This window comes from Salvelinus namaycush, chromosome 21 (genome assembly GCF_016432855.1).
Source record: "Salvelinus namaycush isolate Seneca chromosome 21, SaNama_1.0, whole genome shotgun sequence".
NCBI lineage: Eukaryota > Metazoa > Chordata > Actinopteri > Salmoniformes > Salmonidae > Salvelinus > Salvelinus namaycush.
Window position 1 is genome coordinate 37,172,100 of NC_052327.1, and position 19,901 is coordinate 37,192,000.

The 19,901-nt window shown below is 44.5% G+C and overlaps 1 protein-coding gene and 1 pseudogene across 1 annotated transcript in view; both read left to right on the plus strand.

The window, feature by feature from the left end:
- LOC120066346 overlaps window positions 1-505 on the plus strand; it is a 663-nt pseudogene extending 158 nt beyond the window's left edge.
- LOC120066347 (transmembrane protein 263-like) overlaps window positions 1-19,901 on the plus strand; it is a 44,750-nt gene that overhangs the window by 18,467 nt on the left and 6,382 nt on the right. The window lies entirely within an intron of this gene.

A 19,901-nucleotide genomic window follows, 5' to 3' on the forward strand; every position in this document is an offset into this window, starting at 1 on the left:
GCAATGGTCGACTTTGGGCCAGAGGATGGTCGCTTTGTGGCTGAACTGATCTATAATTATGTAGGCAATTATGTAGGCTGTCAGCAATGCTAAGCAGCTTGGTTGGCCCTTAGTTATCCCCTCACTGAGGTTGGAAAGGCCTTTTTCTGGCTGAGGCCCCATGAGGTTATCACTTCTACCTAGTGGACAAAGAACAGCCTCCCAATGATCCCATACAGAAGGTGAGTCCGGCAGGGACTTGCAGGAATCAATACACTGCTGCTCCTCCCTTCTGGGGATGAAGGTGAAAGAGAGCAATGAGGAGAAGAAGGCTGTGCTGATGGGATTCACAGACACTCAGTGTAAACTACAGCTTCACAACATTGTTGGGACAGTAGATCATGGGAAAGCCTTTGGACGTATAGCATTCTCTTGTCCACGTGAGCAGTTGGCAGATCTTGAAGCACTGATGACAAAAGAAAACCGTAAAATCCTTACTATCTTGGTTAGCCTGGACACCCCATGAGATCTGTGTTGTTGTTTGAGCCTTTATTGGGCTGTTGGTTCCCAGACCCAATAAAGGTTCTTTAAAACTCAAACTCTCTTTCTCTCTCTCTGTCTCTCTTTCTCTCTCTCTGTCTCATCCCCGCTTTTACACACGCACTCTGCTACCATCCAAATGTGGCCATACATCCCATAAACAGACCCTGTCTGCCTGCCGTGGAAATGGCTCAGGTGATGGATGGATGTCTCTGTTAGATCCTTCAGAGCACAAACACTGACACGAAATGCTGTGTTTGTGTTTGTGTGTGTGTGTGTGTGTGTGTGTGTGTGTGTGTGTGTGTGTGTGTGTGTGTGTGTGTGTGTGTGTGTGTGTGTGTGTGTGTGTGTGTGTGTGTGTGTGTGTGTGTGTGTGTGTGTGTGAGATGAGATGTAGGAGCTGAACAACTTTGATTTTCTTCCATAAATCCCAGCAGATGAGGGATTGGGTCCTGTCAGGGCCAGCAGAAATTCAGCCTTCTCATCCAGCCTCCCAGTCAGAGTGGGCTGAGGGGAGAGTCTCAGAGAAGGGAGAGCTGGAACTAAAGCGGGCAGTCTGGGATTTGGGAAGCTGTTTAATGGTCATTTCAATGATTGATTCCTGAAGAATATAATGAGTTTAGCACCACTGTCTGTCTTTATTATGACCCAAAATATATGGTTTTATTACTCTGTTGTTTACAAACGACAAGAAGTTTAATCGCAGTCTGTACCTTTTAAAGCAGGCAGTATGGATGTGGGAATTAAATCACATGGAAACACACCATACAACAAGGGATATTACAAAAAGAAACAGGACGAATCACACATTTGATGTATCAATAAGATACTGTGCTTAAAGGTTGCTGTTGACAAGATGTATTGCATGTTCAACCTTTTTCTCATCATGAATCTGGAGGCTGCCCTGCAGAGTTGTCACTAGCTGGCACAGCCACAAAGTCCTAAAATCTGATTTTAAACATAACCCTAATCTTAACCCTAACCTTAATGCTTAACCCTAATCTTAACCCTAACCTTAATGCTTAACCCTAACCCTAACCTTAACCCGAACCCTAATCTTAACCCTAATCTTAACCCTAACCTTAATGCTTAACCCTAATCTTAACCCTAACCTTAACCACACTGCTGACTCTAATTCCTAACTCTAACCTTAAATTAAGACCAAAAAGCATATATTCAATGAAAAGGGTGGCTATTTCAAGAATCTCAAATATAAAATATATTTTGATTTGTTTACTAAATGATTCCATATGTGTTTTGATGTCTTCACTGATGTCTTCATGATTATTAGAAAATAGTAAAATATAAAGAAAAACCCTGGAATGAGAAGGTGTTTTAAAACATTTGACCGGTAGTGTGTGTGTGTGTGTGTGTGTGTGTGTGTGTGTGTGTGTGTGTGTGTGTGTGTGTGTGTGTGTGTGTGTGTGTGTGTGTGTGTGTGTGTGTGTGTGTGTGTGTGTGTGTGTGTGTGTGTGTGTGTGTGTGTGTGTGTGTGTGTATGTATGTATGTATGTATATGTGTATATATATATATTTGGTTTGTTTTTTTGTTTTTTTTGCAGCTGGCCCATCTAGTGGAATTTTTTTTGCCTCAAGGACAAGATTCATGACTATAGGCTAGATTGTAGTTTCAGACCACTCAAAAGAGTAGTTGACAGGAAGCATGGAAATGGCTTATTGTAGTTTCACACCACTCACTTGTATTTTCAGCCATGCAATAGGACAATTATTCAGACTTTTTTTCCACTACACTACATGTTAATGTTGGAAATGTATGTCAATTGTAAAGATTTTGTCTGTAATGTCTTTCTTGTCATGTGTCGGACAGAGTAGTGGACAGGAGGCATAGGAATTACTTATAGGACAATACTAGTTTTGTTTACCAGACCATGCTATTTCATATCAAGGAAATCATGTATTCTTTTCTTGAAAAGCTTCTGTGCTGTACAAACCTGGCCTGCTATATGTTGTATTGTATAGTGGTTCTATGGGTCTATTATTAGCATACATTTCCTCAGGTCTTTTACCAGGTCCAATAGTGAGAACAGTGTTTTGTTGAGCAGTGTAGCTAGCTAGGCTTATATGTAGAAGTATTTTCACCAGCAAACTAAATCCTTGCTGCCTACTCAGCCTCTACTAAAGGTTGAGTGCTTGGGACGGGACATGTTTAATGTCTATTATCTGACTTGGAATCTGGTGATTGTTCGTCAAGCTGTTTTTAGAAGCATTCTAGTTATGTTTCTTTACAGGAGCCTACAACCATTCATCATCAGGGACATGGTTTCTATTGTCCTACTGTAGAACAAGCCTTGTACTACGCTGTATTATATTCTCTCAGTGTAGGCTAGTTTTCGTTCCCACCACGTTTGGTTTCAGCATGACTACACCTTCTATACGAGCACAATGGTTTATTCCTGTCTTCTCTCCTCTTTTTGCAACTTTTTTTATTCATATTTTTCCCCCATTATGATCGTTTTTGTTTGAGTATGCAGTTGTGCTGATGATATATCCCAGTCAGAGATGATATACCAAAGAGTCAGAGAGTCAGAGTCAGAGCTGACGATGTACCCCAGAGTCAGAGCTGACGATGTACCCCAGAGTCAGAGCTGACGATGTACCCCAGAGTCAGAGCTGACGATGTACCCCAGAGTCAGAGCTGACGATGTACCCCAGAGTCAGAGCTGACGATGTACCCCAGAGTCAGAGCTGACGATGTACCCCAGAGTCAGAGAGGACGGTGTACCCCAGAGTCAGAGAGGACGGTGTACCCCAGAGTCAGAGCGGACGGTGTACCCCAGAGTCAGAGCTGACGGTGAACCCCAAAGTCAGCGCTGACGCTGTACCCCAGAGTCAGAGCGTATGCTATACCCCAGAGTCAGAGCGTATGCTATACCCCAGAGTCAGAGCGTATAATATACCCCAGAGTCAGAGCTGATGATATACCCCAGAGTCAGAGAGGATTATACATCCCAAGGTCAGAGATGTTCTGATGATATACCCCAGAGTCAGAGCTGTATACCCCAGAGTCAGAGCTGATGCTATACCCCAGAGTCAGAGCTGATGCTATACCCTAGCGTCAGAGCTGATGCTATACCCCATATTCAGAGCGTATGATATACCCCAGAGTCAGAGCTGATGCAATACCCCAGAGTCAGAGCTGATGCAATACCCCAGAGTCAGAGCGTATGATATACCCCAGAGTCAGAGCGTATGATATACCCCAGAGTCAGAGCGTATGATATACCCCAGAGTCAGAGCGTATGATATACCCCAGAGTCAGAGCGTATGATATACCCCAGAGTCAGAGCGTATGATATACCCCAGAGTCAGAGCGTATGATATACCCCAGAGTCAGAGCGTATGATATACCCCAGAGTCAGAGCGTATGATATACCCCAGAGTCAGAGCGTATGATATACCCCAAGTCCCCAGAGTCAGAGCGTATGATATACCCCAGAGTCAGAGCGTATGATATACCCCAGAGTCAGAGCGTATGATATACCCCAGAGTCAGGGCGTATGATATACCCCAGAGTCAGGGCGTATGATATACCCCAGAGTCAGGGCGTATGATATACCCCAGAGTCAGGGCGTATGATATACCCCAGAGTCAGGGCGTATGATATACCCCAGAGTCAGGGCGTATGATATACCCCAGAGTCAGGGCGTATGATATACCCCAGAGTCAGGGCGTATGATATACCCCAGAGTCAGGGCGTATGATATACCCCAGAGTCAGGGCGTATGATATACCCCAGAGTCAGGGCGTATGATATACCCCAGAGTCAGGGCGTATGATATACCCCAGAGTCAGGGCGTATGATATACCCCAGAGTCAGGGCGTATGATATACCCCAGAGTCAGGGCGTATGATATACCCCAGAGTCAGGGCGTATGATATACCCCAGAGTCAGGGCGTATGATATACCCCAGAGTCAGGGCGTATGATATACCCCAGAGTCAGGGCGTATGATATACCCCAGAGTCAGGGCGTATGATATACCCCAGAGTCAGGGCGTATGATATACCCCAGAGTCAGGGCGTATGATATACCCCAGAGTCAGGGCGTATGATATACCCCAGAGTCAGGGCGTATGATATACCCCAGAGTCAGGGCGTATGATATACCCCAGAGTCAGGGCGTATGATATACCCCAGAGTCAGGGCGTATGATATACCCCAGAGTCAGGGCGTATGATATACCCCAGAGTCAGGGCGTATGATATACCCCAGAGTCAGGGCGTATGATATACCCCAGAGTCAGGGCGTATGATATACCCCAGAGTCAGGGCGTATGATATACCCCAGAGTCAGGGCGTATGATATACCCCAGAGTCAGGGCGTATGATATACCCCAGAGTCAGGGCGTATGATATACCCCAGAGTCAGGGCGTATGATATACCCCAGAGTCAGGGCGTATGATATACCCCAGAGTCAGGGCGTATGATATACCCCAGAGTCAGGGCGTATGATATACCCCAGAGTCAGGGCGTATGATATACCCCAGAGTCAGGGCGTATGATATACCCCAGAGTCAGGGCGTATGATATACCCCAGAGTCAGGGCGTATGATATACCCCAGAGTCAGGGCGTATGATATACCCCAGAGTCAGGGCGTATGATATACCCCAGAGTCAGGGCGTATGATATACCCCAGAGTCAGGGCGTATGATATACCCCAGAGTCAGGGCGTATGATATACCCCAGAGTCAGGGCGTATGATATACCCCAGAGTCAGGGCGTATGATATACCCCAGAGTCAGGGCGTATGATATACCCCAGAGTCAGGGCGTATGATATACCCCAGAGTCAGGGCGTATGATATACCCCAGAGTCAGGGCGTATGATATACCCCAGAGTCAGGGCGTATGATATACCCCAGAGTCAGGGCGTATGATATACCCCAGAGTCAGGGCGTATGATATACCCCAGAGTCAGGGCGTATGATATACCCCAGAGTCAGGGCGTATGATATACCCCAGAGTCAGGGCGTATGATATACCCCAGAGTCAGGGCGTATGATATACCCCAGAGTCAGGGCGTATGATATACCCCAGAGTCAGGGCGTATGATATACCCCAGAGTCAGGGCGTATGATATACCCCAGAGTCAGGGCGTATGATATACCCCAGAGTCAGGGCGTATGATATACCCCAGAGTCAGGGCGTATGATATACCCCAGAGTCAGGGCGTATGATATACCCCAGAGTCAGGGCGTATGATATACCCCAGAGTCAGGGCGTATGATATACCCCAGAGTCAGGGCGTATGATATACCCCAGAGTCAGGGCGTATGATATACCCCAGAGTCAGGGCGTATGATATACCCCAGAGTCAGGGCGTATGATATACCCCAGAGTCAGGGCGTATGATATACCCCAGAGTCAGGGCGTATGATATACCCCAGAGTCAGGGCGTATGATATACCCCAGAGTCAGGGCGTATGATATACCCCAGAGTCAGGGCGTATGATATACCCCAGAGTCAGGGCGTATGATATACCCCAGAGTCAGGGCGTATGATATACCCCAGAGTCAGGGCGTATGATATACCCCAGAGTCAGGGCGTATGATATACCCCAGAGTCAGGGCGTATGATATACCCCAGAGTCAGGGCGTATGATATACCCCAGAGTCAGGGCGTATGATATACCCCAGAGTCAGGGCGTATGATATACCCCAGAGTCAGGGCGTATGATATACCCCAGAGTCAGGGCGTATGATATACCCCAGAGTCAGGGCGTATGATATACCCCAGAGTCAGGGCGTATGATATACCCCAGAGTCAGGGCGTATGATATACCCCAGAGTCAGGGCGTATGATATACCCCAGAGTCAGGGCGTATGATATACCCCAGAGTCAGGGCGTATGATATACCCCAGAGTCAGGGCGTATGATATACCCCAGAGTCAGGGCGTATGATATACCCCAGAGTCAGGGCGTATGATATACCCCAGAGTCAGGGCGTATGATATACCCCAGAGTCAGGGCGTATGATATACCCCAGAGTCAGGGCGTATGATATACCCCAGAGTCAGGGCGTATGATATACCCCAGAGTCAGGGCGTATGATATACCCCAGAGTCAGGGCGTATGATTTACCCCAGAGTCAGGGCGTATGATTTACCCCAGAGTCAGGGCGTATGATTTACCCCAGAGTCAGGGCGTATGATATACCCCAGAGTCAGAGAGGATTATACATCCCAAGGTCAGAGATGAGCTGATGCTATACCCCAGAGTCAGAGCGTATGATATACCCCAGAGTCAGAGCGTATGATATACCCCAGAGTCAGAGAGGATTATACATCCCAAGGTCAGAGATGATCTGATGATATACCCCAGAGTCAGAGCTGATGCTATACCCCAGAGTCAGAGCTGATGCTATACCCCAGAGTCAGAGCTGATGCTATACCCCAGAGTCAGAGCTGATGCTATACCCCAGAGTCAGAGCTGATGCTATACCCCAGAGTCAGAGCGTATGCTATACCCCAGAGTCAGAGCGTATGCTATACCCCAGAGTCAGAGCGTATGATATACCCCAGAGTCAGAGCGTATGATATACCCTAGCGTCAGAGCTGATGCTATACTCCATATTCAGAGCGTATGATATACCCCAGAGTCAGAGCGGATTATATATCCCAAGGTCAGAGATGTTCTGATGATATACCCCAGAGTCAGAGAGGATTATACATCCCAAGGTCAGAGATGTTCTGATGATATACCCCAGAGTCAGAGCTGATGCAATACCCCAGAGTCAGAGCTGATGCTATACCCCAGAGTCAGAGCTGATGCAATACCCCAGAGTCAGAGCGTATGATATACCCCAGAGTCAGAGCGTATGATATACCCCAGAGTCAGAGCGTATGATATACCCCAGAGTCAGAGCGTATGATATACCCCAGAGTCAGAGCGTATGATATACCCCAGAGTCAGAGCGTATGATATACCCCAGAGTCAGAGCGTATGATATACCCCAGAGTCAGAGCGTATGATATACCCCAGAGTCAGAGCGTATGATATACCCCAGAGTCAGAGCGTATGATATACCCCAGAGTCAGAGCGTATGATATACCCCAGAGTCAGAGCGTATGATATACCCCAGAGTCAGAGCGTATGATATACCCCAGAGTCAGAGCGTATGATATCCCCCAGAGTCAGAGCGTATGATATCCCCCAGAGTCAGAGCGTATGATATCCCCCAGAGTCAGAGCGTATGATATCCCCCAGAGTCAGAGCGTATGATATCCCCCAGAGTCAGAGCGTATGATATCCCCCAGAGTCAGAGCGTATGATATACCCCAGATTCAGAGCGTATGATATACCCTAGCGTCAGAGCTGATGCTATACCCCATATTCAGAGCGTATGATATACCCCAGAGTCAGAGCTGATGCTATACCCCAGAGTCAGAGCTGATGCTATACCCCAGAGTCAGAGAGGATGATATACCCCAGAGTCAGAGAGGATGATATACCCCAGAGTCAGAGCTGATATATCCCAGAGTCAGAGAGGATGTTCTGATGATATATCCCAGAGTCAGAGCTGCTGCCGCATCTGGCAACGATAGATGATGATATATTCCATCAGGTCAGAGAGAGTGAAGACACTGTTGGATGTAATAATGGAAGTAAACTATGCCTATATATGGTAATTTACTCTGTTCATGCGAGTATGTGTCTCAAATATCACCCTATTCTCTATTCCAATTACATTCAGCCGCAGGCGATTTTTTTTCTTGAGCGGATGATCGGGGGACCAGAACAAAGTTATAAATAATTTTTCTGAATTTTACTTTGGGGACCGATGATATGGGATCTTTTTCTGGGTGAAAATAGTTAGACTAATTACTTTTAACACAGTTTACTATGTAGCTTAGTTTCTCATTCAGGCTTTTGTTTTTTCACCAGTCATTAGGATACATGTTGTTTCCACACACACCACAACGGTACAATCAACCAGGCTGCTAAGATGCATAAAAATTTGCAAAAGAAACATCTAAAATGAGAAAAGTAACTATTACGCTCTTAGTATCAGTGACTGAGAACTACTTACACTCATTGGAAGAGAAGAACCCCCCCCCCCCTCCTGGTCCCTAGAAAGAGGAATATCTTAATTTAACCTTTTTGGCAGACCCTTGAAATGTCATAGTTCTGTATCAAAAGACAAAGTGACATTTTATTCATGACTGTGGAATTGGATTGATCTTTAGCACTCTTGTTGGAAAGTACAAAGAGCTATTTTCCCAGAAGAGGGTGAGAGGAAATGGAGAGAAAGTCAGTGCTAGACGAAAGTATTATTATTTTGCGTTTTCTTCACAGGATGACAAACGGAAGGTTTCTTTGAGGTTTGCGCTGAAGAGAAAAAAGAATTCAGACTTTCGGGCTTGAATAAGAGGGAAATAACACTGGTAGTATCATTTTAAGTCTAACATCTTCTGAAAAATGGATGGAAATTCAGCGATGGAATGAGTGATGTTTTGTTGTTGTTTTTTGACACAAGTGGTAGTTGCCTGGTAACGGGGCGATGAAGTGTTGGTCGACGTGATATTTGAAGAAATAAGGTGCTGCATGAAATCAACAACCCACAAGACCAATACTGATTCAGATGTCTGACACACACACACACACACACACACACACACACACACACACACACACACACACACACACACACACACACACACACACACACACACACATATATTCGTGAGCTAATTTACCATTGAGCACAGACACTCGATTTTGTGACAGACTGATCTATTGTTTAACTGCCTGCCTCGTTTCCCCACTGCTATAGCCTGCTAATTGTTCAACAGAACTCTGTCTTAGACACTTACTTCTACCCAACAATAGCAACTAACAGTGCAATGACACATTCCTAGAAGGAACATATCATAGCAGACAGTCTGACAGGTGGGAGATGGGAGGGAAAGGGTGGTCAGGTCATATATAGCCAGAAGCTGTGTAGATCATAGTGATATTATTCTAGGGAAGGTTGTGTTGTTGGGAGTTAGGTTGAGTTATGCAGCCTTGAGGAGAGGAATGTGTGGGAGGATAATCAGCTTTAGTCAATGGGTCGTATGCAGAGTCATGAGGGAAAATACAAAGCTGAGACATGATTGGTTTGCCTGATGTTTGTACATGTCTCCATCACCCTGCTCTGGTTATCCTTAGGACTGACTGGCCTTTACTGGCCCTGCTGTCTGTAGGGACCATGTTCATGCGTTAGCAGTGTAGGCACGGACACCGCCTGTCAGCGAAGCTAGTTGAAGAGCCTCTGCCTGTAGATATTGCAGTTGACTTATGGACTGTGTATGTGTTGGGGGGGTATGTGTTTGTTCGTCCGTGTGTGTTTGCGTGACTAACTGTACGTGTACTTGTATGAAGGCTATGTGACTTGTGTATAATGTCTTAGTGCTGGGTAGCTGGGAGAGGTCTGTATTTCACTATCTTACGTAAGGAGCGTACGACCTCAAACCTATTGCTCAGCCTATGACGAGAGTTTGTTTTTATAATACTGAGTGTGCAGGTAGCAAGTCAAATTTGACTGAAGTATAAATAAAGAATGCAACCCGATATAAACACCGCCAGTAGCAGAAATACAGGATCTGGCCTTGCTGCGAACATCTGAGTCGAGATGATTCAGTGTCCTATTTGAGACCACTGTAGGAAGGTTAAAGCTAAGCAAAACGGAGCTCGGTTTTAATGTTTTAGACTGCTTCTCATATGGCACCCTATTCCCTTTGAAGTGCACTACTTTTGACCAGGGCCCATAGGATACAGACTTAATGTGTTAATTGAGTGACAAAGACATAATAACTAGTCGTCAGGTCTAGATACTTGCGACTATCTTTTAATTGCATTCCAGATATGTGTGCTGTGCTGTGGAGGAGGTTGGAGTTTACTGAGACTTGAGTCGTCATCACCTCAGTTAACAGCACTGCTGAGCTCAGCATCGCCTTGCCTTGTCTTCCTGGAGACAACACTAGTTAAGAAGCACTGAGACAGAAGCTTAGGCTGAGTGAGAGACGGATAAAGACAGAGACGGGCGGGTGGCTGCTGGGCTGTTAGGGTGAAGTATTTTCTTCCGCTAATGTGGGGTGACGTGGAGGAGGCTGCATGGTGTCAAACACAGTCGGTAAACAGATATTTTCTTTTCAGGTAGTTGAGGAACAGTGTGAAATCAGTCTACAATGTGTGACCAAATGTATAATTTGGGGTGTAAAATGCCCAGACCCTGTGAATCAAACTCTGTCTGAGATGTAAATAACAGGTTTATTTATTGTCAATTTTTGCCACCATTGCCTTTAGATGAGGTCAATAGTTAAATAAAAGTAATCCTTAAATAATACATGGTTTTTTTCTACAACAGTTGTTATCTTACAAAGCATTCAATCTGGAAAACTGTTGGCTATCTAAATTATTGTGTTTGGTGTATACTTACCAACTATTTCCAGGGTGTGAACAATAACGGGCGATTCCACACCAAGAAGGCCCAAATATATTTTTGGTATCTCAGATTATTCTGTCAATTCTCTCATAGAAACTTATCAGACATGTTTTTTTTGATGAAAGTGCTCATTTTAGGCCCTTTTTAGACCTACATGTATATATGCCTTTTGTAAGACCCTATGATCCGTGAACAACACATGATACAGACAGCATTTTGGTGCCATTGTACTCCTTATAGTGTGCTCTAAAATATGGAGTGTCCATTAATAGATTCAACATTAAAACTATTAATATGAATACCTAAAAACTACCCTTTTCAATGTTGCTTATTTTTCGACATATTGTTTGGAAGAATATATTCAGTGGGTTTTCTGCTAATTTTGAAGACATTACCCATTTTATACATAGAAAATGACATTACAGGTCATTAGCTAGTCACATCACTCCTTTAGGATTCCACATTCAGCAAATCACCAACAGAGGGAGTTCCCTTTGAATCCATTTTCCCATTCACTTTGTTGGTGGTGCTCATAAAATGGATCAGAACTTAAAAAGTAGAAGAGCACCCACTCTGGAAATGTGATGTAGGCCAACTTGTAGAGTATATTGTTTAAAACAATATGTTTTAAAATGAACAAAATCCAAAGTTCATATTAGTAATTTTAATGTTGAATGAATGTAATTTTTGTTTTCAGAATCTAGACATTCTCCATGTTTGAGAGAACAATGACACCAAGATGTTGTCTGTGTCATGTACCTTCACGGATCATAGGTGACTCACCACCTGGATTCGGTCTTATGTAGCAGCAACATTTTAATTTCTGTTTTTTACATTGGATAGAAGTAGAGACTCAAAGCTACAAAATGGTAAATCATACACTACATTTGAGGAACAATGGGAAAGTAATTCTGCTATGAAAGTTGATCAACTTGTAAACTAAGTTTTGAGAAAATGCCATTTTAGTGTTTCGGTGAGAGAGCTCTTCTTTGTCTACACCCATTCAGCATCATTTTACCCCCTCTTAAGCTTTAGCCCCACCCATCTCCTTGCGTTCAGAGCGCACACTTGACACTCTGGCCAATGATTTGTTTACCTCTGGATAACATGAAAACAGCCTAACCAGCTCTGCTGGCAACAATTTCATAATTTTTTGCCGAAGTTTACTGACACCAGCCATATTCAACGGGTGTTGTACACTTTAGCTTAAGACATGTAGCTAGCTACCTAGGTAAAGAATTAACCTAGCTGGGTAAAAAACATGTAAGATCACACACATCACATTAGCTAACAAGCCAGCCACCTAACGTTAGCTAGGGATAGCTAACAGTACACTTTAGCTTGAAATGAAACCACTTTCTGTAAAAACGTGTAATATCTGAAAATGTAGCTAGCTAACGCTAGACTATCTTACCCTTATACATCATCATGCATGATGGATGCGTCTCCCTGTCATGGATGCATGCCACAAATAATAATGAATAATGAAATGATAATAAAAATGGCGCCGGAAGAAATGGCAGCAGTTTTACGGGCTCCCAACCAATTCTGCTATTATGTGGGGGGGTTTTCGCGTTATTTGTAACTTATTTTGTACATAATGTTTCTGCAACCCATCTTACGGCAAAAAAAAGAGCTTCTGGATATCAGGACAGCGATCACTCACCTCGGATAAGACAAAAAAAATTATTCAACAAGCAGGACGCACAGGACACTCTCCTAACACCCGCCAAGGCCAACATCCCCGTTATTTGCAAGAGGAGGAAGGATCAGTAGAAGGCGATTGGGAAATCTGCTGTTACCGTCAATATTACTCACCAACGTGCAATCATTGGACAATAAATTAGACGAGGTACGATCACAAATATCCTACCAACGGGACATCAAAAACTGTAATATCCTGTTTCACGGAATCGTGGCTGAATGATGACATGGATATTCAGCAAGAGGGATATACGCTGCACCGGCAAGATAGAACAGAACACTCCGGTAAGACGAGGGGGGCGGTCTGTGCATATTTGTAAACAAAAGCTGGTGCACGAAATCTAAGGAAGTCTCTCGATTTTGCTCGCCTGAAGTAGAGTATATTGTGATAAATTGCAGGCCACACTACTTGCTAGAGAGTTTTCAGCTATACTCTTCGTGGCTGTTTATTTACCACCACAGACAGATGCTGGCACTAAGTCAGCTGTATAAGGAAATAAGCAAACAGGAAACCACTCACCCAGAGGCGGCGCTCCTAGTGGCCAGAGACTTTAATACAGGGAAACTTAAATCAGTTCTACCAAATTTCTATCAACATGTTAAATGTGCCATGGAGGGGGAAAAAAATTCTAGATCAACTGTACTCCACACACAGAGACGCGTACAAAGCTCTCCCTCGCCCTCCATTTGGTAAATCCGACCACAACTCTATCCCCCTGATTCCTGCTTACAAGCAAAAATTAAAGCAGGAAGCACCAGTGACTCGGTCTATAAAAAAGTGGTCAGATGAAGCAGATGCTAAACTACAGGACTGTTTTGCTATCACAGACTGGAACATGTTTCGGGATTCTCCGATGGCATTAAGGAGTACACCACATCAGTCACTGGCTTTATCAATAAGTGCATTGAGGACGTCGTCCCCACAGTGACTGTACGTACATACCCCAACCAGAAGCCATGGATTACAGGCAACATTCGCACTGAGCTAAAGGGTGGAGCTGCCACTTTCGAGGTGCGGGACTCTAACCCGGAAGCTTATAAGAAATCCTGCTATGCCCTGCGACGAACCATCAAACAGGCAAAGCGTCAATACAGGGCTAAGATTGAATCATACTACACCGGCTCCGACGCTCATCTTATGTGGCAGGGCTTGCAAACTATTACAGACTACAAAGGGAAGCACAGCCGAGAGCTGCCCAGTGACACAATCCTACCAGACGAGCTAAATCACTTCTATGCTCGCTTCAAGGCAAGCAACACCGAGGCATGCATGAGAGCATCAGCTGTTCCAGACGACTGTGTGATCACGCTCTCCGTAGCCGACGTGAGTAGATCTTTAAACAGGTCAACATTCACAAGGCTGCGGGGCCAGACGGATTACCAGGACGTGTGCTCTGCGCATGTGCTGACCAACTGGCAGGTGTCTTCACTGACATTTTCAACATGTCCCTGATTGAGTCTGTAATGCCAACATGTTTCAAGCAGACCACCATAGTCCCTGTGCCCAAGAACACAAAGGCAACCTGCCTAAGTGACTACAGACACGTAGCGCTCACCTCCGTAGCCATGAAGTGCTTTGAAAGGCTGGTAATGGCTCACATCAACACCATTATCCCAGAAACCCTAGACCCACTCCAATTTGCATACCGCCCAAACAGATCCACAGATGATGCAATCTCAATTGCACTCCACACTGCCCTTTCTCACCTGGACAAAAGGAACACCTATGTGAGAATGCTATTCATTGACTACAGCTCAGCGTTCAACACCATAGTACCCTCAAAGCTCATCACTAAGCTAAGGATCCTGGGACTAAACATCTCCCTCTGCAACTGGATCCTGGACTTCCTGATGGGCCGTCCCCAGGTGGTGAGGGAAGATAGCAACACATCTGCCACGCTGATCTTCAACATTGGGGCCCCCCGGGGGTGCGTGCTCATTCCCCTCCTCTACTCCCTGTTCACCCACGACTGCATGGCCAGGCACGACTCCAACACCATCATTAAATTTGCAGACGACACAACAGTGGTAGGCCGGATCACCGACAACGACGAGACAGCCTATAGGGAGGAGGTCAGAGACCTGGCCGGGTGGTGCCAGAATAACAACCTATCCCTCAACGTAACCAAGACTAAGGAGATGATTGTGGACTACAGAAAAAGGAGGACCGAGCACAAGCACGCCCCCATTCTCATCGACGGGGCTGTAGTGGAATAGGTTGAGAGCTTCAAGTTCCTTGGTGTCCACATCACCAACAAACTAGAATGGTCCAAACACACCAAGTCGTGAAGAGGGCACGACAAAGCCTATTCCCACTCAGGAAACTATAAAGACTTGGCATGGGTCCTGAGATCCTCAAAAGGTTCTACAGCAACAACATCGAGAGCATCCTGACTGGTTGCATCACTGCCTGGTACGGCAATTGCTTGGCCTCCGACGCAAGGCGCTGCAGAGCGTAGTGCGTACGGCCCAGTACATCACTGGGGCTAAGCAGCCTGCCATCCAGGACCTCTACACCAGGCTGTGTCAGAGAAAGGCCCTAAAAATTGTCAAAGACCCCAGCCACCCCAGTCAAGCGGTACCGGAGTGCCAAGTCTAGGACAAAAAGTATTCTCAACAGTTTTTACCCCCAAGCCATAAGACTCCTGAACAGGTAATCATGGCTACCCGGACTATCTGCATTGTGTGCCCCCCCCCAACCCCTCTTTTACGCTGCTGCTACTCTCTGTTTATCATATATGCCCAGTCACTTTAACTATACATTCATGTACATACTACCTCAATTGGCCCGACCAACCAGTGCTCCCACACATTGGCTAACCGGGCTATCTACATTGTGTCCCGCCACCCACCACCCGCCAACCCCTCTTTTACGCTACTGCTACTCTCTGTTCATCATATATGCATAGTCAGTTTAACCATATCTACATGTACATACTACCTCAATCAGCCCGACTAACCGGTGTCTGTATGTAGCCTCGCTACTGTATATAGCCTCGCCACTATTATTTTTCACTGTCTTTTTACTGTTGTTTTTATTTCTTTACTTACCTATTGTTCACCTAATACCTTTTTTGCACTGTTGGTTAGAGCCTGTAAGTAAGCATTTCACTGTAAGGTCTACACCTGTTGTATTCGGCGCACGTGACAAATAAACTTTGATTTGATTTTTGATTTGAAATACCCTTAGTTTGAAGATGTGATAAGGGAACAGGTGTTTTCCCATCTCTTTAGGTATCATACTCTAATTCCACTGATTTCAAAACTTGATTCCCCAGAAAGTGGAGAGCAATAATTATGCAGCTCCACTACACGATACATTTAAAAAAGCCGCGTTCGACAGGATTACCAACACAGACTGACCAGCTCAAATGGACAAAAGCCTTTTATATGGCAGACCAATCCGAACTCATCTCTCGGCATGTCCAGCCCACTCATTATCTCAGACAATCATGGCTAGTGGGAAGGTTGCTGTCTCTTCATGTGGCTTAACAAACAAGGCTCGCAATTTAATAATTTAATTCATATTTATAGATGGTATACAAGTTTGTTATTAAGGCACATGCAAGTTCACATGTTCAAGAAGGCATTTGTTCCAAAAAAACACATTTTGATAAAAAATAAATCTTTACGTTCAAACTGCTCTCCTGTAATGTCGTGAATTGTGACATATGCCTAGTTTCCTGAATCGGGTCAGGGGTCTTACAGGAGGCATGTATAGGTCTACAAATGGCCTAAAATGGCCAACTTCATCATGATTTTGTCAAAAATTGTTTGTGATACAAATGTAAAAAGCATATCAAACGCCCTTCCTCTCAATTAGCTTTCTATGTGAGAATTGCCAGAGCAATCTGACATACCAAAAATAATTTCAGGCTACGCTATATCAGATGGCATGTTGTTTATCTTTGTTTCCTGTTTTCTCCCTCCACTAAGACACTGAGGTGGTGGTGGTAGTCTTGACTGCTCTCCTTGTTTACATAGACTTGTGGTTTGTCTTTACCCTGAGGCCTTCCTGCCTGTCTCCATTCGATCTGAGGGAGGGGTTCAGCTCTTTGCACCTTGTCCCAAATACTCTGAGGTATCGATTGAGAGAACAGTATGGTATTGATATCATTCTCTAGTTCCCAACCTGTGTGTAATGCAGAATAGTTTGATCACTAAACTGTGTTGGAGAAATAGGAAAAATCTAATCTAACAAAAGACTGTGTGGTGTGTGTGTATGCATGTGTGCTCGTGTGTGTGTGTGGAGGACTCTGGCTGATCTGGTGATTTTATTATGGACCAGTCAAGTGTGAAGTCATACTTGCCTAAACACAAGGATATTAAAGGTTTAGAGAGGCTAGCCGTATTTCGCACAAAGCTCTCAAATAAATAAACACAGAAAAGTCCTGATTAAATTTAGAATCCTTAGTTGAAACAATAACAAAGCGGACACCCCGCCCCTGTTTAGGTAAAAAGCTGAGGGATGAGCCTTGCGAAATTCAACCACTTTCAAATTCATAAACTATGGATGTGAGGACTGACCATCCACGATATCCAAATAATAGTTGTAATCATGTTTTGAGGCAATTCCGTGATTGTTTACATTGACATTGTTTACAAACAAGTAAAACAAGCTTATATTTGGGGTTCTGATGGGGTACGACTGTTGAACTAAGCTCATGAGGCATTTATAAGTTATATTCATCAACAATCGATGGGTATATATCATTAATCCAAAAAAATGTATGTAGCAACTAAGGATTCTAGCTATATTTAACTTGTTAAGCTACAATGCAGGCCTAGGATGAATACCATCTGCTGTCGGTATATAGCCAAAAACATAGTTGGCAAGACGACACTAAAGATCTGCTAGAGATATGGTACAGTAGGTAGATCTTGTCTGTTATAGCAGCGTGGAGCTCTTGGTTGTGTAATCAGTATCCCCATTCAGATGTTATGAGGTAGTTACTATGCAGGAGGAGAAGGAATGGTCTGAGTGAGGATCTGTATATTGTACAGGAGAGGTATCCTGGGTTTCTGATTCACCAGGGTCCACTGTAAAACACACAGACGCATGCAGACACACACAGAGTAGAGGAGAGAGCCATGATGCCATGGCAGCAGCAGCAGCTCCCAGCTCCCTGTAGGCTCATTGGTTCACATTAAAGCTAGTCTCTAATTGTGTGCGTGCGTGCGTGCGTGCGTGCGTGCGTGCGTGCGTGCGTGCGTGCGTGCGTGCGTCTCTAATAGACCGTCTGGGACTCAGTGAGTCGCCACACTGCAGTATCTGGATTCTCTTCCTCCTTGGGTTGCATCCCAAATGATACCCTATTTTCTATATAGTGGACTACTTTTGAGCAGAGCCTATGAGGCCTATGGTCAATAGTAGTACACTGTAAAGGGAATAGGGTTTAATTTGGGACGTAACCTCATCCCCTCAGACTCAGGAGAGGCTGAATTAGCCTGCAGGCTGCTAAAGCCTCCTCCCTTGGTAGAATTGAACTAGCCTGCCATACAGGTATGATACCCTCAACAGGTTGATTGGCTGGTCCCTAATTTCAGGAAATTCCCTATGTAGTGCACTACTTTTGAGTAGAGCCCTGGTCAAAAGCAGTGCACTACATAGGGAATAGGGTGCGATTTTGGACACAGACATTATCTTTGTTTTATGGGATTATTATTTATGGCAAGCATTACGGCAGGCATACCTTACCTCTACAATTTACTGGCCTCCTGAGAGAGGTTCTTCACTAAGAAGAGACAAGGGTTTCATCCCAAATGGCACCTTATTCCCTATATAGTGCACTACCTTAGACAAAAGTAGTACATTAAATAGGGAATAGAGAATCATTTGGGACGCAGACAAGGATGGTTTTAAAGGTTGTTCCAGAACACAGACGGTGAGGGAATATTTGGCTCCATCAGCATCTGGGTTTATTATCGGCCCCTAACATTAGGTTGTATGGACATGATATTTATGGTGTTTCACATGCTCACTCCAGAGGATGCAAAGAAAGGCTGCTGTTTAGAGACTAAATGAATGTCAAAACGTAGTTTTCTTTCCCCTATGTCATTTATAAATTACATATAATTAATCATTTGATTTGTTTTCTACATTATTATAGCCTTAATAGACTTGTATTTGACAGTGTTGATGAAATAAGAAGGTTCATTTGCTGTGACCGTAAAGGCCTGAATAGTGGAGTGCTGCAGAGATGGTTTTCCTTCTGGAAGGTTCTCCATCTCCACAGAGGAACTCTAGAGCTCTGTCAGAGTGACCGTCGGGTTCTGACCGTCGGGTTCTTGGTCACCTCCCTGACCAAGGCCCTTCTCCCCCGTTTGCTCTAGGAAGAGTCTTGGTGGTTCCAAACTTCTTCCATTTAAGAATGATGGAGGCCACTGTGTTCTTGGGGACCTTCAATGCTGCAGACATTTTTTGGTACCCTTCCCCAGATCTGTGCCTCGACACAATCCTGTCTCTGAGCTCTACGGACAATTCCTTCGACCTTGTGACTTTGTTTTTGCTCTGACATGCACTGTCAACTGTGGGACCTTTATATAGACAGGGTGTGCCTTTTCAAATCTTGTCCAATCAATTAAATTTACCACAGGTGGACTCCAATCAAGTTGTAGAAACATATAAAGGATGATCAATGGAAACAGGATTCACCTGAGCTCAATTTCGAGTCTCATAGCAAAGGGTCTGAATATTTATGTAAATAAGGTATTTCTGTTTTTTATTTTTTAATACATTTGCAAAAAATTCTAAAAACCTGTTTTCGCGTTGTCATTATTGGGTATTATGTGTTTTTATCCATTTTAGAATAAGGCTGTAACGTAACAAAATGTGGGAAAAGTCAAGGGGTCTGAATACTGCCTTCTTAAAACCTTTAGGTCCCAAACCACTGATGCGTGTTCCTACAGACCTACAGACCAACTCCCAAAACAAGCTAATGTTTTGGGAGTTTGTTCTCAACAATGTTTTGGGAGTTTGTTCTCAACAATGTTTTGGGAGTTTGTCGTACATACGAAGACGTTTCAGAATGTGTCATCTGTGTTGTCTGAAGCCCTGTTTAGAGCCATAGTCATATTAGATATTAATAGACATGAGTGTTGTTGACTCACAGTGGGTTAATGTTTTGTGTTTGATGGCAACATGATGTACGTCTCCAGAGAATTCATACAGAATTCCTTGTACTCTTAACGATGTAGCACGTTATGGTGTTGCTTAGGAGGTGTAAGGTTG